Source organism: Microtus pennsylvanicus, chromosome 11 (assembly GCF_037038515.1).
Source record: "Microtus pennsylvanicus isolate mMicPen1 chromosome 11, mMicPen1.hap1, whole genome shotgun sequence".
Lineage (NCBI taxonomy): Eukaryota > Metazoa > Chordata > Mammalia > Rodentia > Cricetidae > Microtus > Microtus pennsylvanicus.
The window spans coordinates 34,570,562-34,593,419 of record NC_134589.1 but is presented as its reverse complement, the minus strand read 5'-3'; the positions used below and the strand labels follow the sequence as shown (position 1 = coordinate 34,593,419).

The 22,858-nt window shown below is 47.7% G+C and overlaps 1 protein-coding gene across 2 annotated transcripts in view; it reads right to left on the bottom strand.

Annotated features, from left to right (window-relative positions):
- The window catches only part of Ypel2 (yippee like 2), a 58,160-nt gene extending 36,973 nt beyond the window's left edge, over positions 1–21,187 (bottom strand). The window contains exon 1 of one of the 2 annotated variants that reach the window (XM_075991210.1): positions 21,000–21,187. The gene's annotated coding sequence lies outside the window, so the exon portion shown is untranslated. Of the gene's footprint in view, positions 1–7; positions 90–20,999 lie in introns of those variants that run through there. The other variant, XM_075991211.1, reaches the window with a different exon arrangement.
- Between the last annotated feature and the right edge of the window lie 1,671 nt (positions 21,188–22,858).

The following is a 22,858-nucleotide window of genomic DNA, read 5'->3' as shown; positions in this document are numbered from 1 at the left end:
TACCCACCACATCCAACAGTCCAGAAATCTCATCTATTTTCAGACTCCAGGAGCACGCCAACACTTGAAGCCACCACCAGCAGGGAAGCAAACCGCACAACAGCCTCAGCTGGAATAAAGTGTGGGATTTCCCACTTAGCAATGCCCTGAAGGGTGGTAGCCAGCTTGTCTGAGAGAAGTGATTCTCTCTGCAACACCTTGCTCCGCCAAGAAGCCCAGTGTATGTGTTTATTTGTGTATTTTAAAAGGCAAAGAAATGACCTAAAGCAAGCATAACATTTGAAAAATCACAATGACCATTGAACTCACAATTCCTTTCCAATTTTCACATCTCCCATTGCTACCTGGTCTCAGCCTTCTCACGGGCCTGCTACGAATGGGGGAGAGGGATGGGGCTCCCAGTGGAGCCACCTGGAAGAATGCCTCTGAAGTTTTGCTTACCTGAGGCTCTGGCACCTGTCTATTCCCTGGACTTCACTAATGGGGGAGGCAGGCGTTCCCACTTGCCTGTCTTCCCAGGAGAGCCGTGAGTGTTAATTAACATTTGCATCATGCTTTGCAGATTCGATGATTTAGAGAAATGGGGGAGGAAGACAAATAAAACAAGCTCTCCCGTACTGGACTATCTGAGATCCACCTGTACTTAACAGAAAACCTGTAAATCATATTGTGCTTTTTCCTCTAAATCCACTACCTAGAGCCAAGTCTCCCATGGGAGGATGCTCCCACCCCAAGCCTTTCATTCTCCCCACCACAGCCATCACGTTTGCGTGCTACCCTTTTCTGATCCCACTGCCCAGCACAACCATGAAGATAAAAGTGGTCCCTAGCCCTTATCCAACAGTGTCAGCAACTCTTCCCAGCATCCTTGAGCCATGTGGGCTCCATGCCCAACACACATCTCCTGTGTGACCTGTCTGATTTCTGAAGGGATTCAGACGTGTTTCTTCCAGGTTCAAGATGAAGAACTGGGTTGCTTTCCTGAAATAGCCTCAATATCTCCAATATTCCTGTTCAGTTGTTAGCAAGGACAAAAATCCCAGAAGAGGAAGAGGAAAGTGGAGGCAGCACCCAGTCCAGTCCACATCGTCTTTCTTATTAGCAGAGCGGGTGCAGGAGGGTTCTTTTTGTTTAGTCTGGGTTGTTTGGTTCTGTTTGGTTTTCTTTTCCCATAGCCCAGGCAGGCCTGGAGCTTCTTGCCTCTGTTCTGTAGAGTTGAAAGCACAAGTCTGCACCACCATGCCCAGCTGTCTAAGCCAAATGGTTCAAGTCCACAGCCTTGGCTGCCCAGGGGCCAGGATGAGTAACATCAACCCCTGGGGCTTACACAAACACCAAGGAAAGAAGGGAAAACAATGGCCCTGGCAGCCTCTCTGCTTTTCAGAGGCCATAGCGTGTTTTCTTATGCACACAGACGGCTTCTCAATTATGTATTTCCCTGGAGTAGAATTATTTCTTTTCTCACTTCTCCTCTGTAGGAAGCCTAAAAAAAGTACACAGGCAGAGGTTCCTGGCTATGCCCTAAATCCAAAAGCGTTCACAGCTCCTTCTACAGAAGCAGCATTTGCAGCATGCATTAAATGCTGAGTGGGTCACAACCATGGACCCAGGCAATCTACCTCACATGACTCTGAACTGAAAAAGAGAAAATGCTATGGTGTAGGTACTGGCTCAGGCTGCACGGTGCTGGAAAACCCTGGAAAGACCCGGCCATGGACATTTGCATTGTCTTCGGCAGACTCACTGTCCTCTTAGTGGGAGGAGTATTTTGGGACAGGGTCTCACAAGTAAACTAGGCTGTCCTGAGGCTAGTAAACCAGGCTGGCCTTGAACTCAGAGATCCAAAATGCCTCCAGAGCACTGGGATTAAAGATGTGCACTATCGTGTCTTACATTATTGTTTTTTAGTAATTTCACAAGCATCCTATAGAAGGGACTTCTCTCTGGGGGTTGGGGCGGGGAGTGGGCAAGACACACAGAAAGTATTAGAAATGTAACCATGTTCAACTGTCAGGACAGCTAGAAAGACCTAGAGCAGGGGAGCGAGAGAGAACACTAGTGAAACGAGAGGGCTGGAGAGGGCGGTGAAGAACACACACTGCACTGGCAGAGCTGGTTTCCAGAACCCACATCAAATGGCTCACAGCAGCCCGTAACTCCAGCCTAGGAGGATCCAGTGCCTCTGACCTCAGTGCTGCACACACACACACGCTCACACACATACACACACACACACACACGCTCACACACATACACACACACACGCTCACACACACACACGCTCACACACACACACGCTCACACACACTCACACTCACACTCACACACACACTCACACACACATGCTCACACATACACACACGCGCGCACACACACACGCTCACACACACTCACACACACACACACACACACACGCTCACACACATACACACACACACGCTCACACACACTCACACTCACACTCTCACACACACACGCTCACACATACACACGCGCGCGCACACACACACACGCTCACACACACTCACACACACACACTCACACACACACACACACACGCTCACACACATACACACACACGCTCACACACACTCACACTCACACTCTCACACACACACGCTCACACATACACACGCGCGCGCACACACACGCTCACACTCACTCACACACACACTCACACACACACACTCACACACACACACTCACACACACGCTCACACATACACACACGCACACGCGCGCGCGCACACACACACGCTCACACACACTCACACACACTCTCACACATGCTCTCTTAAAAAAAAAAAGTCCTGGAACAAAGAATGATGAGGCAGTGGCAAGACGCTTTCTGTATCTAGTAAGAGAGAACACTGGCTAAGTAGGAAAACAAAGATGAATATCAGGCCCTAAACAAAACAAACAAACAAAAAACCCACCTAATCTCCTGGCTTTCTTCCAGTTTGTATAAGTCAGGGTTCTAGAGGAACAGAATTCACACTCACACTCACACACACACACACACAGACTTATTACACTTGTCCAAGTACACACAAGCGCGCGCGCGCACACACACACATTCGCGCGCGCGCGCGCGGACTTATTACGCTCGTCCAAGTACACGCACGCACACACACACACACACACACACACACACACACACACGGACTTATTACGCTGGTCCAGGTAGTGAGCAGTACAGGCAGTCAGCAGTCCAGCTAGTATAATGGTTGTCTATCAACAGAAAGTCTGAGAACCCAGTAGTTGATCAGAGGCTGGAAGCCTCCGCTGGTCTCCAGCATCAAGCAGACTTGCTGTAAGAACAGCAGCTGAAGAGCAAAAGCTTCCTTCTTCCACGTCCTTATACAGGCTTCCAGCATTAGATGGGGCCCAGGTTAAAGGCAAATCTCCCTACCTGAAAGATCCCGATTACAGTGGGTCTTCTATTTCAAATGAATTAAGAATAATCCCTGTCTGGTATGGTGCATGCCTTTGATCCCATCTCTGTGTGTGTATGCGCACATGTGTATGTATGTGTGGTGTGTATATATGCATACACTTGTGGATATATAATTGAGGACAAGGCCAGAGAGGAGTTCCAGAACACCCAAGGCTACAGAAATATCCTGTCTGGAAAAAAGTCAAAAAAGTAAAATAAAATAAATTTAAAAATTGCTTGACTTAATTCTCAATAAAGAAAATGCATTGAAGTTCCTGAAGAGAAATGAATTACATATATGGGCACATACTTGGCACATTTTAATTTCTGAACTTTGGTCCCTGCTAATGGTGCCACCGTGTGCATAGATTATAAGAGTCCAACTTGTTGAGCATTTTTGCAAAGTCCAATTGATTTCCAACAATAATCAAAAGCCTTAGGGTGTGTGTACAATTTAAATAGCCTTTTAAGTGAACTAACAGTGGAAATTAAAGGAAGCCTTTCTACCACCCCTAGCTGGCTCATGATGCTCACCATGGAAAGAAAAATGTGAAATATTATGATTAAAAACAAAGACCCCAGCTATACCATCTTGAGAGCCAAAGGCATGAGGAACCCTCCTGACTGACAGGCTATTCCCCACGGAGAGTCACAGTAGCCACTGAAATTCAAAACTGTACCTCCCAGGTGTGAAGGGGAGGAAGAGTGACATGTACTCTGACTTTAGCTAAGCAATAAGGAACCTGAGAAGCCGGGCAGCATCCCACAACAGCCTCTGAAGCTGGCCCTAACATGTGCCTGTGCTGTTCAGGTAGAGCAGGCAGAAGGTGACTAGAGGTGCGCTCTAGAATGTCCCAGATGAGTTCTAGTCCTTCCTAGCAGGGTGACATCTGGTAAGTGCCTCAACTTGCTGACCCTCACACCTCCCCACTCCAAATAACATGAGACGCCTAAGAATGAAATGAGACGGCCCAGGGCTCCCCATTCTTAGGGGCCAGCGAAACGGAGAAGGTGCCGTGTGGGACAAACACCCTGAACATGTATGTGGGTCCAGCCCCCCATCCTCACACCCTCATCCACACTTCCACACTCCTGCTACACTTGGCTACAGCCTTACGCTAGCCCGTGACCAAGCCCTCACTCGTCCGTTCTGACTTAAGCCAACTAAGGTCCCAGTGGCCGTACTGGAAAACCGGCTTTTGGCAAGCAAGGCGGGAAGATGCCATGAGTTTGAGGACAGTCTGGGCTACATAGCAAAAAACATAGCACCTGGAGGCAGGTAAACTTGGATTCGGTCTGGATTCTTCTCACACTGGGCAAAATGCCTAAAAGGAGGTAACAGTGCCTTCATCCCGAAGGAGACGAATCCCACGATAGAGTGAGAGACGTATTCTAACGCAATACCAGGCAAATGGTCACTCTCGCCAACTAGGGGCACAGGAATTATTGTTCCCACTCCCAGGACCAAAGGCACCAATGCTCCTGTGCCCCTGGCTGACTCACGGTATTGGGAGAATTCCAGGACAGCCATGAGACGGGTGTGAAGGCACAGGCCTACAATTCTGACATTGCAGGAAGACCACTCCAAGTTTGAGTCAGGCTGGTTTATACTGCAAGTTCCAGGCCAGCCAGGGCTACACAATAAGACCTTGCCTCAAATTTAACCCCCCCCTCAAAAAAAACAGAAAAACCCCATACAAAAATTTCTCAACAGAAAAAAAAGTCTGTCATATTTTATTGATACCTCTTATATAGATATCCATAGGCAGCAAGAAGACCTGCCCCTTCTGAAATAAAGCCAGCATCCATCACAACCTGGACTGGACATAGAGTTGAGTCTTGACTTGAGCAGGCATACATCCGGGACTCCTTATCTGTTTGACACAGGGTTTCTCTGTGTAGCTCTGGCAGTCCTGAAACTACTGCAGACCAGGCTGGCCTTGAACTCAGAGCTCCACCTGCTGCCACCTCTGGGATTAAAGGCCACTTAAAGGACCGCTGCTCCTTCTCTCTTTAAAATCGTGACTCAATAGTTTCTTGTTGCTGTTGGGCTCGGATTAAAGGTCTGCATGGCCACCCCAAGCCTGATTTAGTGGTTTCTACATCTAAAAAAAAATGTTTGAAGGCAGTGGAGCATTTAATCCCAGCACCTGGGAGGCAGAGGCAGGAGGATGTCTGTGAGTTCGAAGCCAGACTGGTTTACACAGCTAGTATCAGGACAGCTGAGGCTACACAGAGAAACCTTGTCTTGAAAAAAAATTAAAACAAAACAAAAAATGTTATGCATATAAGTATTTTATCTGCATGTGTGTGCGATGCCCTCAGAGGTCAGAAGAAGATGTAGGAGCTCCTGGGCAGGAGTTACCACTGGCTGTGAGTCATCATGTGGATGTTGGGAATCAAATCCAGGTTTTCTGAAAAGTACCTTTAACCACTGAGCCATCACTCCAGCCCCTCTAATTCTGTGTTTTAGCGTTTAAGTAGAACCTTGTCCTATAGTATAAAGCACTTTCCATCCACCAACCTTCATTTTCTAAGGCCTGCAATTCGGCACGTTCACAGAGCACGCCGGTCTTAGAAAGTCCATTCAGAGTGGCCGCAGAATGGCGCCTCTGCCACATCTGTTGGCAGAGCAATGTAAGGCATGGCTTAGTGCAGCACTTTACCTGGGGAAGCTCAAATCTGCTAGCACATCTGTATGGAAAAAGAATGGCTCCCTTGAACATCCTTCAATAGGCGTGGGGCAGAAGTAGCTGGGTCTGCTTATCAAGAAGATCAAATACTACAAGTTGTGTCTACAACTGCAAAATAGAAAATGATTCAAAAAACTATCTGAAGACACGTAAGGCCACTTGGCTGAAATCTGGTGGCTTCTGTTATTTCCTTACACAAATCCCAGCTCCAAAATGGATTTAAGATAACTTACAAAATTGTATACAGGGCCAGTTTTGGTAGTGTGTAAGTGTACCTTAATCCCAACACTCAAGAAGTAGAAGGAAGCCAGGCGGTGGTGGCGCACACCTTTAATCCCAGCACTCGGGAGGCAGAGGCAGGTGGATCTCTGTGAGTTCGAGGCCAGCCTGGTCTACAAGAGCTAGTGCCAAGCTGGGCGGTGGTGGCGCACGCCTTTAATCCCAGCACTTGGGAGGCAGAGGCAGGTGGATCTTTGTGAGTTCGAGGCCAGCCTGGTCTACAAGAGCTAGTGCCAGGACAGGCTCCAAAGCTACAGAGAAACCCTGTCTCGAAAAAAAAAAAAAGAAGAAGAAGTAGAAGGAGTTGGACCTCATTCTGGTCTACAGAATGAGATCATGTCTCAAAAAAAAATTAGGATTTAAAATAGTTACAAAATTAGGATCAAGTAGTAAAATTAAGAAAAAAGAAGTTAGCTCTCTCATATGAGGAATCTAGAATTAAACTGGAAAATATACATGGGTCATGAAAGTAAAGGAACTGAGAGCAGACAAAGAGTTAGAAAGAACTCTTGTTTGAGACAGAGTTTCTGTGTAGCCCTGGCTGTCCTGGAACTCACTCTGTAGACCAGAATGCTGCCTCCAGAGCGCTAGCATTAAAGGTCTGCACTGGGCTAGGGGAGAGTTCTAAAAGGAAGAGAGGGGGGGAATGGGGATGTTTGGAGGAGGAAACGCATGTTCTTTCAAATGTACAATCTAAGTTTTAAATATATTTAAAACAAACAAACAAACAAAAAACCAAGAGCTGCACTAGAGAGATGGTTCAGAAGAACACTTGGTGCCCTTACAGAGGACATGGGTTTTATTCCCAGCACCCACGTGATGACACACACCATTTAACTCCTGTTCCAGAGAATCCGATGCCTTCTAACACACACCGGGCACACATGGTGCACAGACATACAGGACAGCAAAGCATTCACACACATAAAATAAACCAATCTTATTTTTTTCCAAAATAGCAAAATTAGGGCTTTGGGATGGTTTGAATAAGAATGGCTCCCCCTTAGGCTTCTATCTGAAAGCTTGGTCACCAAGGAGTGGCATTATTTGAGAAGGATTAGGAGGATTAGGAGGTATGGCCTTGTTGGAGGAAGTTTGTCAGTGGAGGTAAGCTTGCTTGAAGCCTCAGGACAGGCCTCCAGTGTCCTGCTCTTTGCTTGTGGGTCAGGATACAGCTCAGTTACTTCTCCAGCACCATGCTCCCTGCCATGATGGCACACACTTACACACACACACACACACAGACAATTTAAAATATAGGAGTACATACACCACATGTGTACATGTATGATAAGGAGGTCAGGCCCAGCTTGAAATGAATGCTCTTGAAACTGCTATACTACTGGAGTTCAAATGCAAATCTGTCTTTGCACGCCTCACCATCAGGGAAAGCAAAAGAAAATACCCAACGTGCAGGGTTTATAAAAGTATTCTGGAATTTAGTGTACAGATTTTTGAAAATTTCCTGTTGAGGACAGGGAAGACAGTGAGAATTCTAATACACAAAATCCCAGCATAAGCCAGGCATGGTGACCCAACACTCAGGCTGAGGCCAGAGGACTAGCACAGTCCAGGGCTACCCTAACCTACACAGTGAGTTCTAAGCCACCCTGGGCTACAGTGAGACCCGTTTCAGAAACAAGATCACAAGAGTTCATACCATGTGATCATCTTAAATGTTGCTTGGAGCATTCCTCTGTTAGAACAAATAAACTATGGCTCAATGGGGATGTGGGGGTGGGGAGGAGGAAGGTCGGCAAAGCAGAGCAGGTCAAGAATTCAGATTGCTGAGAGCCTTGCTGGATCCCAGTGTTAACGCCACAGAAGTTCCCCGCAAAGCTTCCCGATTATCATAAATCACAATCAAGACTGAGTAACAAAAATACGGGCCAGTGTAACAGGCGAGGTGCAGGCGCTAATGCTTCATTCACCGCTCACACTATTGGGCCGCAGTGAGGCATGCAGCTCCTTCCCCCTAAGCTTTATGGACCTGAGCTGGGCAAGGTGGTGCATGCCTACAACCAGAGCACTCAGGAGGATTGCTAGTCTAAGAGCGGCCTAAACAATAGAGCAAGCTCCAGTCAGCCTGAGCAACACCCTCTTTCTTGAAAACAAAGAAATATAGGCCTCACTTCCATCATGATGTTCTCCCAGCCTCCAGACACTTAGCTTGTGCATTCTTTTTTTTTTTTTTTGCTTTTCTAGACAGGGTTTCTCTGTAGCTTTGGTGCCTGTCCTGGAACTAGAGCTTGTAGACCAGGCTGGCCTCGAACTCACAGAGATCCACCTGCCTCTGCCCTTCCAAGTGTTGGGATTAAAGGCGTGTGTCACCACCACCCAGCTTTTTTGTTTTTTTGAGACAGGGTTTCTCTGTGTAGCTTTTGGAGCCTGTCCTGGAACTCACTCTGTAGCCCAGGCTGGCCTCGAACTCACAAAAGATCTGTCTGCCTCTGTCTTCTGGGTCTGGGCAAGAGTGGGAGTAATCAACTTCCTCCTTCCCAGAATTCTCCTGTTCTCATTACATCATTTTTACTTCCTGTCTGGTTTTTTCCACCTATATTTCCTGCCTGGCCAATCAGCATTTATTTATAACATGATTGACAGATTACAGACAATTCTCCCGCACCAAAAGGCGTGTGCCACCAACGATCAGCTAACCTCTTTTCTAACAGGCACTTCTGATAAACTCTTAAGACACTTCAAATGAAGCTTACCAAAGTTGACACCATGGGCTGGGATGAAGCTCACTGGAGAACACTATCTTAGGGTTTCTAGTGCTGTGAAGAGACACCATGACCATGGCAACTCTTACAAAGGAAAATATTTAATTGGGGCAGCTCACTTACAGTTTCATCATGATGGGGAATATGGCGGTGTGCAGGCAGACGTAGTGCTGGAGCTGAGAGTGCTACACCTTGCAGGCTCAGGAAGTCAACTGAAAGTCACACTGAGGAAGCTTGAGCAAGAGACCTCAAAGTCCACCCTACAGTGACATACTTCCTCCAACAATGCCACACCTCCTAATAGTGTCACTCCCTTTGGGGGCCATTTTCTTTCGGACCAACACAAGCACTTACCTACCTATGAGGCCCTGGGTTCAACTCCCTGCAGGTACTGCACTTTTAAAACATAACTTTATTATCATGTAAATGTGTATACATGGATGTATACATATATGCTTGTAGCACCTGCATGGGCACAAGAACAACACAGTTCTCCAGGCTTGCACCACTGAGTCTTCTCACTCGTCCTTGTAAGTAGTTTGTTTAGATTTGTTTATGTATCGAGTGTTTTGCCTTTGTGTTTATATGTGCACAGACTGCCTGGGGCCTGCAGAGCTCAGAGGGCACTGGATCCCCTAGAACTGGAGCTACAGATGGTTGTGAACCACCAGGTAGGTGCTAGGGATTGAACCCAGTGCTTTACACGCTAGGCAGATGTTCAGCCTCCATCTCCTTAAAGACCCCACTGACCAAGCAGGCAACTTCTTTTCCTTTACTTAGTTCAGGTCCCCTAAACTTTTTAGGTTTTTGTTTTTTGGTATGTTTTGGTTAATTAGCTGGGTTTTTTTTTATGATGCTGGGAATCACACCCAGGGCCAGGCATGCCTGGCAAGCACTCTAACTGGTTGTAATTCCTTCACCGGTGGCAGTCCTCGGCAGTAGCACTATGAGCCCCATCCTTTCACCATGGGCTACCGTCCCTCCTTACTGACTCAGCTCTTCTGCCTCCAGTTCATTCTAGAATTCTACTTCTAAAACAATTTGAGAACATCTCTCTCGTGTTTCAAAACCCGTACCAGTTTCCTATCCGATTACAGGGCACAGTCTGAACGCCTCTGGTGGTACCAAGAGCCTGAGCCAATTTTCATCGCCTCCCCACTCCACTCCAAGCCTGGCTAACAGACCAAGTCAACTAGTTACTACACTGTTTCGAATTATTCCAGTTACTTGCCACATTCTAATCTACCTCCCGGGCCCTGTAAAAACCTGCTCACCCCTCAACACCCAGCACAAATCAAACCCTAAGCAGAGCTGGAAGCCCCTTATCCCAGCCCACAAAGAATGTCTTTCTCTGAGATAGAATTTATCCCACAAGGCATGAAAGTGCCTGAAAAGGTCCAGTTTTCTGACCCATCCTCCACGGTGGTTTCTCTGGGACTCCGCATTCAGCACACTAGGGAGCCCTGAAACCTGGTTAACTGGGGACAACTGGGAACCATGCTGGTGGTTTTAAACCTTCTCCTGTGCTTGCTTGCCCTCCTGCACTCTTACAGACCCTCCCAAGTCTTATACCTAATTCTGGGCATTACTCCAACAACTGACTCTTGAGGGGCCAAGTCACCAGGACTGGGAGATGGTGACTGAGACTCAGCACTGTGAGGTCATAGCCCCACTGAGCAGCGTGACCCTCTGTGTATTTACCTGCCTGCTGGAACACTGTCTCTGCCTCCCTGAGCCTTCATCCTCCACCTCTCCACCATACCCATGAGAGCTCCCACATGACCCTACCCAGGCTGTATGTGCCTTCTGAACCCTAGAAGCTCTTGGGCTGTTCTAGGCACCCTCTCCCAGGGGATCCCACAGAACTCACAGGCAGTCTAAACTGCAGATCATGGCCTTTCAGGCCGGGCAGAGAACCCCTCAGCTTCACCTTTATTAAGTTCAGGCGAGGGCCCATTCACCTTTCTTCCTCCAGGCCAACTCTGCCCCCCTTTAGTGTCAGCCTTTACACTTCCAGATGAAATCCTGGTTAAAATAAAACAAGTAACATCCATTCTATGTTCCCTGACCCGGAGCAGTACCCATACAGCACCCCAGACAGGGCCAGACTTAACTATAATGGAAAACAGACACTTAGAAGCTCTGTTGAGAACACAGCTTTAGACCACAAGAGACTCGGGCTAGCAGTGGTCTTGTCTGGAATCCCAGAAACCGAGAGGCAGAGGCAAGAAAACTGCTGTACACTTGAGGCTAGCCAAGGCAAGTGAGCTCCAGGCCAGCCTTAGCTAAATAGGGAGACCCAGTGTGACCCCCAACTTACCTACTCCTCAAAGGAAATGATACGGCCTCTCTTCAGAATTCTCCTTTGCCTTCAAGCTCCAGTCTGGTCCCCTCCCCTCAGAACTCAGGCTCAGGAACTATCCAGTTCTGTCAGTTGATTGTCTGATGCTTCTGGGCTTCCCAAACTCAACTATCTGCTGGATTAATGAATGTCTTTTGGACTACGGGCGCTGCCACGACCTTGATTTCTCTCTCGGATGGGTCTCCAGGGCACAGCTGGGCCCCAATTAACTCCAAGCTATCCATCCCAGACCTGCCAATACCGTTCTGCTGTTCAGCTGTCAGCGTGCTTTCTCGCTTTTATCCCTAGTTCTCATAAATCCCACATTCTAGATTCAGACTGTCTGTGGCTGAGCTCCCTGCCTTTCCACAGCTAAAATCTAGAAATTGAACTTTTAAAATTGAGAGCGAGAAAGGTAAGAGACAGTATCGAAGGGATGCCTAAGACAATGAGAGGCCAGTCTGGGAAGGACTCTGACGTCAGTGCCTCTCGTACGTGCACGGCAGGTAGACCTTATTCACAGACAAAGCTGCTTTCCTTGCAGGACAGACTCACAGGCACTTTGCCAATTCAGCCTTTCCATTTAAGAAGCTCCTGCAAAACTAGTTTGTGGGTCATCCCAGAGCCGGACATGAAGTACAAACCTGGAAAGCTCAGTTAGGTGGGTGTGAGGGTGCATGCCTGAAACCCTAGCATTTGGGAGGCTGAGACAAGAGGTTGGAAGTTCAAGGCCAGCCTGAGCAGGATTTAATCTAGTGATGTGGCTGGAGATGACCTTGAATCCGAGCACCTTCTGCTCCTCCTTCCTTAGTACTGGGATGGATCCTTTCAAATCAGAAGTCTGGGGAGATGTCGCCTTGGTCCCTGTGTCCTCCAGAGTTTAAGCTAAATGGAAGAATCTACATGCTAAGCAGTGGGCTAGCACAGCCAAGGTCAGTCTGAGAAACTTACTAAGAAAGATGCTGCCCCGAAATACAGGGCTAGAGATGTATAGATATAGTAATGTAGCTAATAGGGATGGGGAAGTGCTTCAAAATGCAAAGGAAAACTTTGAAAGTCTAATCCTTGGACTGAGGAATATAGCTCAGCGACGGATGCTTGCCTGCCAGGCACAAGGCCTTGGGTTCAATTCCCAGCACCACAAAAATATAATAAATTTATATACACACACAAATTATTGGTTGGGGTGAGGTAAGGCTGGCCTTTCAGAATCAAAACAATCCTCTGACCTACAAATGCTTGGACTATAGGTTTGCAACACATACCTATAATATATGCTAGAATATAATATGTATAATATAATGACCTGAGATGTCACTGGAATACTATCAGATTCAATACTTCAACAATAAATAGCTAACAAGGAAAGATGGCTCAGCAGTTAAGAGCACTGGCTGCTCTTCCAGAGGCCCTGGGTTCAATTCCCAGAACCCACATGATGGCTTCACAACCATCTGTAACTTCAATCTCAGGGGATCCAACATCCTCTTCAGCACCAGGTGCACACACAGAGCACAGACAGACATACAGACAAAATGTCCACACATAAAATAATCCTTACAAAACTGAGAAGCAGGAGGGAAAGGACTGGGGGAACAGCCGGAACCAGAAGGGATGGTGACAGACTAGGCACAGGATCAAACTGGCTTTCGCTCTTACTAAGAGTCTTTAGTTCTGAGGCTTTAGTTAGGTGTGCAGACCACCTTTTCCTGAAATCCTGAAGAAACTAGACATCTTCAAATCCCAGCCTTTGGACGTGAAGGCAGAAGATTCAGGAGTTCAGAGTCGCCTGGACCACATGAGGTAGAGGGAGGGGGGATGGAAAAATGAGATGAATAAATATATCTCTAGAGGTTTTCCACTGAGGACAAGTAAGCGTGTGCCAACGAGCCACTGTTCCAAGCTCTCCAACTTCCTTCTATTCCTGAGAACAGAGTCACAGTTCATGTCCATCAAGTTGTCCCTTACCACAGCAATGGAACCCAGGCAGAGGTCCCACACTCTCCATGTGCACTCCAGAGCATATTCTGCCCTCACTTTAGAACCTCTTTATTTAGGCTCACCTCCAAGTGCTCACCCCTCTTTCCCTGTCTAGTTCGTACCCTGCTTACTTATACATATACCTTCATCACTGGTTGGAGGGGACAGGTGCATGTCTTAACTCATCTTTATCTCCCCCAGCTCTTATTATCTGAGTAATGATTATTACCCATGAAAACAAAACAAAGAACACCAAGATTACATTTCAGCCCAAGTTAGAAGTTCTTCACCAGTAGTTGTGGCCAAGGCTAAGCTCCCAAGCCCCAGGTATTATATTCCCAAAAGGAACTGGAAAAACAAACCTGCAATGATTAGGAAGTTACTGTCTCCCAGAACTAAATTTAAACCAACCAAAACAAAATAAAGCCAATTTGATACAACAAAGTTCAGCTGCCGTTTCCCCCAGAGACCCTCTCTGAGCTGAGCCCATTGGTACCCATTGGCCATTTTCACATCAACTTACTCTCTTTCCCAGCCAGAAGCATGCAAAACTCTAGGCCTGCTTCTTTCTGAGCTGGCAATCTTGCCTGGACATAACCCATTCTCAAGACCAGAAGGAAGGGCTGCCCTATAGCTGGGAAGACAGAACAGCCATGCAACAGAAATGCGGGTGGCAACACTGCACCACAGTGGAGAGATTCACGGGCATGGAAAAGGAAGCGTGTTTTGCTTAGGGCAATTGGGGGCTAGGTGAGAAGGGGGTACTCCTCTAAAATGTGCAGGAATAGAAAGAACTCTGACCTGAGAAACTGAAGCTATGATCTGTACTTGGGGCTTTGATTTTTCTCAGATCCTGGGCTGACCAGGAACTAGTTGATCAACCTGCCTCCACTTTCCAAGTACTGGATTACAGAAGTGCACCATCAAGCCAGTTTATACATCGCTAACACTGTGATCAGTTCCAGCTACCCTAAGTCACCGCTGCTTCTGTCTCTACCTCCTGGCACCCGCTGAGCTGCTTAAGCCTCAAGGTTTAGATTTCTAAAACAAAATTATCTCAATAGATTTAATTCCCAATCCAGCATATATCGAGTTTGAACCTAATGTTACAAGTCATTCATATAAAATTAGAAATAAAACAAAAATTATAAGGTTAACCCTGAAAAAAAAATATTAAGATGATGCAGGCCTCCATGGAGTTAGTTAAATCAAGCCACAGTTTTTGGCTCTGTACCTCCTGGCAGTCAAAGCAAAAAGAGAAATATGAGCAGTTATAAATTTCCAATTTTCAAGACAAAAAAGCATACCAGTTCCTCTGGAGGGCCAAGGCTTTTCCTGGCACTGTGTTCTAAAAGAATTTCTCCCTCCAACTTCTTAAAGGAGACATTATAGGAGGCTGTAGCAAGTTTTCAACAATATAAATCCTGAGAACTGCAGAAACAAGTTATATAAAGCTCCTTCTCCTGTGTTTTCTGTGAAAGCAAGGCACTCAGGGAAAGCGCTCCTGGAGAAGAAAGACAGAAGAGGGTCTCAGTACAACCCAGCTTGATTAATCAAGGCCACAGGTGGACAGCGTGTTTGTTTGTTTGTTTGTTTGTTTATGGTGGTATATTATATCTCTGGGTTTTATTGTTTCAACATAGGCTTTCTCTAAGTAGCTCTGGCTATCCAGGAACTCACTCTGTAGACCAGGCTGGCCTTGAACTCAGAGACCCACCTAATCCTTCCTCCTTGTCCACCACCCAGCTCACAGTATGCCTTTTCTAAAGCTTCCAATATTCCTTCTTCCAAAGACACTAAGTCTTCAATAGGAAGCTACTGTAAAAGTAGCCAGCTGGAGCTAGTAAGCTCCCAGACAGCCCGAGTACAGCAAGACCCCATCTCAAGATCCAGAAGAAGAAAAGAGTTGAACAGCAGTCTGTATACAATCTGATGATCTCTAAATTGTATTCCAGCCAGATGTGGTGGTGAACAGCTTTAAGCCCAGCACTCAGGAGGCAGAGGCAGGTGGATCTGTGATCTTGAGGCTGGCTCTACACAGCAGGTTCCAGGCCAGCCAGTGCTACATAATGAGACCTTATCTCCAGTATAATTTCCATTCTAGCTCTGTCCGGCGTCTGGTTTTGACCTTTATTTACTTAATATAAATGAAGACTTGGTAGTTGCCCACCACTCACTGCCAGATCAGTTGACTGGGAATGGACTCCTGCCAGCCAGGAGTGAGTCCACCCCATACTATTATGCTGTTATTAATAGCAGGCCCTGAGTGCTTCCTAGGTGCCAAGCTCTAGGCCTGGTTTCCCCTGCATTCTCTCACTTAATCCTCTCATAAATCCTGAGTGATGGCAACTATTATTAGTCCCATTTTACAAATAAGGACCAAAGATTTAGAGAATTGTAGATTGCCCAAGGTCACAGAGCTAATTATCCAGTTCTTTCTGGTTCCGAAGCCAGGCCCTCAGCTCCACTGTAGGGCCTGCTGGTTTTAATGAAATGTGTGATTACCGATAGAAATGCTAATGCATGTCAGAGAAAAAAAAAGAAAACCCAACGAGGGAGGACCAGAGTGAGGTCAGTGCAAGAGGCAAGAGATGTTTATTAACAATGAGCGACCGTGGCGCTTTCAGAGACTGGCAACCTATAAATGGAATAAAGGAATAAAAAGAATTGTGGAAAATGCAAGGTGTGAAAGAAAATCAGAAAATACTATCTTCATTACAAGAGACAAAAAAAAAAATTCCTCATTCTCGTATTCTCCTAGAAATAGTTGCACACCTTTAATCCCAGCACTTGGGAAGCAGAGGCTAGTGGATCTGTTAGCTGGAGGCCATGCAAGGCAACAAAGAAAAACCTGCCTCCAAAAGGTTTCCTGCTCTATAGAGATTAAAGCTTAAAGCTTGGCTGGCTTCTTTGGGCATTACGCTTTTAACCAACAGGTATTTATTTATCCAGTACCTGCTGAATGCCAAGTATTGTCAGCAGGGAATTGATGCTCAATATTCCATTCCAATAAACAAGTAAACAATAAATTTTCGCATGAAAGTAAATGGATTTTAAAAATAATAAAGTTGGAGGCTGGGGATGTAGCTTAGCATGCATGACACTGGGAGACCGGCAAGACGCAGAATTCGGCCTGTAATTACACCATTAGGGAGAAAGAGGCCAGACAGAAATTTCAAGACCAGCTTCAGACAGGAGAGACCCTGTCAAAACAAAGTTAAGGGATTAAAAAAGCCTTTGGGCAAAGAGCAGCTGCTGGTAACCAGTCAGGGAGGGGCAGGATTTCACCTGGGAAAGGAAAGGAACAGTAGAAAAAACAAACAAGCTGAATGGTGGTGGTGCACACCTTTAATCCCAGCAGAGGCAGGCAGTACTGTGGTTCAAGGCCAGCCTCACCTACAAGAGCTAGTTCCAGGACAGGCTCCAAAGCTACAGACAAACCCTGTCTCGAAATAAAAAAGAAAAAAGACAAGGCAAACAAGAACAAGCAAAGTTAGAGATTATGTCTCTTGTTGCTCTTGTAGAGGCTGACCCACATGGTGGCCCATAACCATCAGAACTCCAGTTCCAGAGAATGATACTCTCTTCTAACCTGGCACCATAAATACATGCAGACAAAACTCATACAAGTGAAATAAATCTTTGAAAAGAAATTGCTGTGACCCAGAAGGGGGAAAAAAGGCTTAAATTGGGTGTGGTGACGCACACCTCTAATCCCAGCAGTCAGTGGTAGAGGCTTGAGGACCAGGAGGGCAAAGCCAGCCTGGGCACATAGCGAGTCTTCTGAAGACAGCTTGTGAGCATGGCATGTTTCAGAAAGGCCCAAATAGTTGCAGCAGAAATGAGGGCAGAAAGGCAGGTGATAAGGTGGGGCAAACCGGGGGAGGACACACAGAGCTGCACCCTGCTGATGAGCATGAGGAAGAAATTGCTGCAGCCCACAGGGAAATTCAGGGAGATGCAATCTTTTACAGACCCAAGCAGACAGCACCTTTTGTTATGGAGAACATCACCAAAAACCTGTCAGCCCTAACAAAATACCTTTGGCGGGCAGGCAGGCAGGCAGGCAGGAGGGCACTGGTGACCTCTCCATCAAGATGATGCTTTGTACCTGTCAAGAGGACCCAGTGGTTTGGAGACCCGGAGAAAGGCTTCCCCTCTGCTTTTCCTAAGACTTGTTGGCCCTTGCCACTCTTGCTTTCATGTTTTCTCTGTGCTCAAAACTGGATACGCTGAATATGCGCAGCTAGGCCAAATGGAGCGTTATTAAAGTTAATTTAAACAATCTCCCAGTGAACTCTCTCCTGGAAGGCACTTTGTTGCCAAGAAGGACCAGAGGAGAATCTGAATTTGGATAATTAAGTGTCCTTTGTAAAGCTAAACTGCAGCTTTAATTCAAAGAAACCTCTTCCACCAACCTGTTTGGACAAAGTAAAAGAAACTGACTGTACAGCTCCACCGGCGTGTTTCTGTACATCTGTGCTTAAAGGCAGAGGTAAAAGCATCAGGAACCGAATGACTAAGAAGACCCACCTGCACACACTGTGCCCATGCAATCCAAAGAGACAGCTGACTAGGCAAGAGAGGTGGGAACTTTAGTCTCTTATTAACATCTGATGATAGACAAGTCCCTGATTCCGCCCACCCACCCACCCCCAAACCCCCAAATCAAAATAAAGTCACCGCCTGCCTTTCCCTCGGGCTATACAGTCTGGAATACCAGCCAGACACAAAACAAAATCAATCCTTTCTTCTGCTGGCCAGTTGTTAATCCCCCCAGGCACCGGCTGCCTCAAAACCATTAACATCATTATGACAACGAAAAACCGCACACAATCTGTGAAGAGCACAGCAGCTCGTCAGCGTCAGCACCGCTCACATCTCCATCCCCCCACGCACTCAGAAGCACCCAGTGCTACAGAGCCAGGAGCAACAGCTTCCCGGGAGCTGGAGTGGAGCAGGGCACCTGTCTACCTAAGCTTTTGAGCATGGTCCCACTCTATAGTGCCAGTGGCTCTGGAACAAGCTATGATGCAGAACAAGAGATCTGACTGCCTCTGCCCCCTGAGTGGTGGAACCAAAGGTGTAGCCACCATGCCAGGGCCCCTTTCAAAGGGCGACAGCTAGGAGCTGAGTGATCTGAAAGCTTGCACCCAAGTGTGGGACAGCTTCCTGACTTTGCACTTCGTATCCATTCTCCGTGTGCACTGCTATCAACTCCCGGGAGACCATGGTTTCTAATCAGCTACCTGTATTATCCTCCAACAGGCCACGCGGCACCCCCAACTAGCAACTCTAAACAGGTGTGTGGGGCCTAATGCCTGTAATCTCTACACTATGGAGGCTGAGGCTGGGGCTATTCAGGGTGTTCCAGGCCAGCCTGGGCTGTAGTATGAGAGGAGTAATTAACACGCTATACATATGCATATGTATGTTTAACGTATAGGAATTACACAGACACACATAAGCATTTCTTTTAACCACTGTATTTCCAAACCCTACTCTAGCCCTCGTGCATTCAGGCTAGAGGACCTCCGCCCTAAACCAATGTTTCTCAAACTGAGGTCATGACCCATTTGGTTAGGAAATCAAATTAATGAGTCATGACCACCAGTTGATTTTTCTCTAATGAAGCGGGAAAACAAACATCCCGGCATACTGCAGGTACTGTGGGTAATAGTTACCACTTCCCAAAACTTCTTTCAATAGCTGGCCAGTGCACATGTTCCTTACTGTGGATCCAAAGTTTGAAAATCGTGGTTCTAAAGAACCGAAAGGTTTTTGTTTATTTTCTGAGACAAGAGCATCTCCTTACATAGCCCCGTCTAGCCTGGAATCCCTTTACACAGACCAGGCTAGCCTTAGTGATCCCCCTGCCTCTACCTCCAAGAGTTCAGGACTTAGTCGTACACCACTATTGCTAGCAGTTTATTTTCCATCCCTACCCTAATTCAAGCAGAGAGATAAGATCCAAGAAATGGTGTTACTGAATTCTAAACTGGTAAGGCAGAGCCCAACTGAGGCAGGGCATGAGCCCAGGCCCCCACTCCATCCCATTTTGACCCTGTCATGAAGTGGGGAGCAGATCGTAGAAGTCAAAGTGAAGTTTACCCAGCTCTCCCGATGCTAGGCAGTGTAAAGAACTCACTGCCACTCATTTCACAGCGCAGGACAAAAATGGGGGAACTGTCATAGCTGAGTATGAACCAGGCACAAAGATACATATGTATGAAAATGGCATAATAAAGTCATTATTTTGTAAACTACAGAATTAAAAAAAATATTTAAAAAGAATGAAACTTCCTTGAAGGTAAAACTATCAGCATTAAAAGCAAAGAAAGTTGGCTGGATTCAGGTAAAGCCTATGGCAGTGTGTGGCAAAAAGGTGGGAAAGTGTGAACCCCATCTTATTGATCAGATTCTGAACCCCCCAAACCAGACTATCGCAGAGCTACAAGCCTGAGATTTTCAGTAATTCCTTTGTGTCTCTAATGTTCTGTAAATGGGATACAGAAAAGTAATCCTAGTCTTGTCCAAAGCTCTGGGCAGAGCCCATCTTGCTAGAACGACAGGACAAAAGACTAGTAGCTAGGGCCCTTGTTAGCCCTAAGCCTTTCCAACTCGGTAGCTCAAAGACACTCCAACGTGGCAATAACAAATAAATCAACAAAGAGGCAAAAAACAAACACCCAGCAGAGCTCCTGAGCAGACCAATTTGCCATTTCCAGGCCGGACTGTGGAAGGTTGGGTAAACCGGGGGATGCTCACTCAGCTTTCTAAAAACGGTGGGTAAAAGTGAGGTCAAGAGGTGGCAGGCAGTTGTTTGCAGAAGGGGTCCAAAGAAGCAGGCGTGGTCCCCCTCCTTAGTGCCAGTCACAAGACGCGAGTATTGTGGTGTGCCCCCACTCTTTCAGGAAAATCACCCGAAAAGAGTCAGCAAGCAAGCAGGTGAAACTTGAAGCAGGGAGAGACAGGAGCCAGCTCCGGGGAAGAACCCTCCGCAGAGGCCCCCGCAGCGGGTCTGGCAGCAGAGTTCGCGCCCACCCCTTGGCAAGGCCGCTGGGGAGGTGCCGGGAAGCGTCCAGGCAGGAACTCGCTGCGGTTCCCTCGGCCTGGGGCTGGCGTAGCACTCCGGGGACTTTTGAGGGCCGTGTGCCCCAGACCCAAGTGTCTCGGTGGAGACACAGACCACACAGCCCGTGTCACCGTGTGCCACCCGCGGGGGAAATCAAGCCAAACAAGGGAAGCGGCAGCGCCCAGACCTGCGGTCTCCACCATCGCCAGTCAGCTCGCGGTCTTCCCCAAGCCCCGAACTCGGAGCGCGCGCCAGTGTTTGTAAACAAACCGGTCACGTGGCCGCCGCAGCCCGCTCCCCGCCCCTGACGCCCCGAGAACCCTTGGGGAGATCCCGAGGGACCTCCCCAGCATCGCCCCAACCGAGCTGGGCTGCGTGCTGTGCGGGAGCCAGACCGTCTCCAAGGCGAGCAGCTCGAACCCGCGCGGACAGCGCCCCACGCCCACGCGCAACCGGCCAGCGATCCCTTTACCTGGCGGCAGGCTGCCCGGTCCCGCCAGCGCCAGGCTCGGCTGCTCCGGAGTGCTTGGCGACGAAGGACTGCACGGCTGACTCTGGCGCTCCCTGTGCGCTCTTAAAGCCACAGTCTCCGCCACCGCCGCCGCCACTGCCGCTCCGCATCCCTCCGAGTCCGGGCCGGGGGCTTGCCGGGTGACAGACGCGCCCCCGCGCCTATCCCATCAGCTCAGCACATAGCAACACGCCACCGGTTGGTCCGGCACGGCCGCAGCCCATCAGCGAGGAGCCAATCAGCGGAGGACGGAACTCCGCCCCTGCTTCCCCTGCCTCCCGCCCCCAACCCCCACCCGCCCCTCTGCCCTGGTGGGGCGCGCGTGCGAGGAGTGTGGCGAGGTCCTGGTCCCGCCAGTCCGGGCAGCTAGCGGGCGGGGCTGGGAGGAGAGAGGATTGGGATGGGTGAGTTCTCTGAGACTGGAGGCTGTTTGGGTTTACTGCGATTCCTAGGACCCGGGGCTACGATGGGACTTGGGATTTACAGTACTTCTTGGAAAACCTAGATAGTAATTCCTTCCTCCCTTCGCTTTTAATTCCTGACCCAGAGCCTAAGTTACCAGAAGTGGCCCTCAGACTTCAAGGCAAGTGGATTTAATAAGATAGGAGCAGTCTCAGCAGGCCCACCCATGCCCTACTCAGAAGCAGAGAGACAATTCTCTCTGCCCTGCTAGTCATTCCGACCAGATAAAACCAGAAAAGGACGGTCTGGTGTGCGCCAGGCCCTGCGTTCAATCCCAGTACTGGGGGTGGAAGAGCATGCAGAAGGACTTTAGAGGAATTGGGGTGCCCTATAGCAATAGGTTTTCCAGGGTCTTCAGAAGTTAATGAGGTCGCTTAACATAACCAGAAAGTAGAATAAGAATGGTCAAACTGACCAAAGAGGAGAAGTCGGCATTCTGGGTCAGTGGGGTGGTGCTTTTCAGGGAAGCGAAGGTTAAAAAATAAACTCCTGACAGTCGGGAAATCCAGGGAGGTACCAGGTGGGTGGAGTGGGGCAGAGTCTTCCAGCAGGAAAACAGGTCAATTTGATAAAGAATTCCTACCAGAGACAGGATAGAGCAGGTCTAGCCTTTCCACTGGGGTTCTGCATGGCATGGGGGCAAAAACATGTTTTCATTGACATTTTAGAAAGAAGAAAATACATGGTAGTTGGGCAGGGTAGTCCATGCCTTATCAAGCAAGTGCTTGGGAAGTGGAGCCAGAAAAAGGATCAGAAGTTCAAGGTCATGCTCAACTGAGTAGCCAGTTCCTAGCCTGCCTAGTTTAGGTGAAAAAAAGTACGTTTCTGGCTGTGAGGTGCTGCAGGAGGCCCAGGTAACTTCTGTCTCATGCCCTGCAGTAATTATTGCATAAATCCAGTATGGTGTTTGGGTAGATCCCCAAGTAACTCAAAATGTCACCTGGAACTTCACCCAGCTGTTTCTAATGTACATTCAATCAACCAAGTTGTCTTCAGTTAATGGACATCACATGGTTAGGTATAAATGCAGTCCCAAAGTTAGTAAAACCAAAACTGTCTCATGGTCGCTGGTAGGTATCAGTTTCGGTGTTAGAATACTGTCATTGTTTACAGTTGACTACTTTGAGAAGTCTAAATTCTGGGTGCAAAAAGCCTTCAGCTAATTAATCACAAACTTGAAAGGTTTAAGCTTTAAGGACGTATATTAAATTCTTCAGATTTGATTACCAGCCCAGGCTACCTCCTGGATAAATTACTTTGTGTCCTTAGGCCTTAGTTCCCACAGCCCGAAATAAGGGGCTGGAGATGGGACTCACAGGCCTCTTGCCTGCTATGCTTGAGGTTCTAGAATCAATTCC